The following is a 1272-nucleotide window of genomic DNA, read 5'->3' on the forward strand; positions in this document are numbered from 1 at the left end:
TGCCCAGGCAGGTCTCAAACCCGCAGGTTCAGGCTCTCCACTCACCTCAGCCTCCCAAGGCATGGGATTACAGGCTGAGCCACTGAGCCCGGCTTATATGACGCATTTTAAACATATTGATAACGATGGGCCTTAGTATAATTTTCTTCATGTTTCTTTGTCAGGAGCCAGCCACGGAGGCCCACCTGCTGACAAAGTTCAGGGAGCTGAAGACCCCAGGCCACAAAGCGAACCTGGGCAGCTGAGACCCTTGCTTCTGCTTTTGTTATTGGTGCAGCCAAAAAGTTCGTAAGTCTGAGGATGGAAAGCAAAATTCCACTCACACCTCCACTACCCCTTGCCTTTACTTCCCTTTGTTAAGGAGGCTTGTAATTCTGGTGAGTTGAGCCCGAGAGGCCTTTTGTTTTACAAACATTAAAGCTCATTCTTTCTGACAGGAAATGACTAGGGCAGATTGTAAACACCAGGTGTGAAGTTAGGGAAAACTAGTCAGGCCAACTTGCAGCTAAGAAACCTTGAAAATGTTGCTTTACCCTAGTGAGTTGCAAATTGCTGTCTAAAGGTCACAGGTGTGACTTGTTAATCTATGTGATAATTATAGTGCTTAGAACTTGGTAGTGACTTATAATGTAATAGTTATAGGAATAAGTAAGTTTTGTATGGACATTAAGAAATGGTAATCATTCAAAAATGTTAGAATTTATAAAATTTATAGTTTAGGATGATAAAGTTTTAAGATCAGAACAGGATGAACAAAGATACATTGCCTGTTGGGTCCATTCAATTTTTTTGGAAACAAAAAGCATGTAGGGTATAAAAGGAGTTGGAAAAGACAATAAATCAGCATCCTGCTTGCAGCAGAGCCACTGTCCAAGTTTTTTCTCCTGTGCCGACGCTGTCCCTCTTTCAGGAAGCCCTGACCCACTGGAGCTGGACTCCGGCATTTCTTGTACTTGAGATTTGCTGAGCTTCTTGGGTCTTTGGGTTTATAGTTTTCTTTAAAAACTTATTTTCACTGCCCCTCTCCTGGGGGTATGCTAGGCCCTTTGCGGTGGTCTTAAAGCCACAGTGTTTCTCTCCGCATTTCATTTTGGGTTGTTTTATTGCCATGTCTTCAAGTTTACTAATTTTTTCTTCTGCAGTATCTAATCTGCCATTAATTCCATTAATCTTAGTGTATTTTTATTTCAGACATTGTAGCTTTCATTCAGAAGTTCAATTTGAGTCTTTAAAAATATCTTCCATGTGTACTTAGCATGCTCAGTACCTCTA

The sequence above is a fragment of the Carlito syrichta genome, unplaced genomic scaffold (genome assembly GCF_000164805.1).
Source record: "Carlito syrichta isolate Samal-C Ts95f unplaced genomic scaffold, Tarsius_syrichta-2.0.1 Scaffold309916, whole genome shotgun sequence".
Taxonomy (NCBI): Eukaryota; Metazoa; Chordata; class Mammalia; order Primates; family Tarsiidae; genus Carlito; species Carlito syrichta.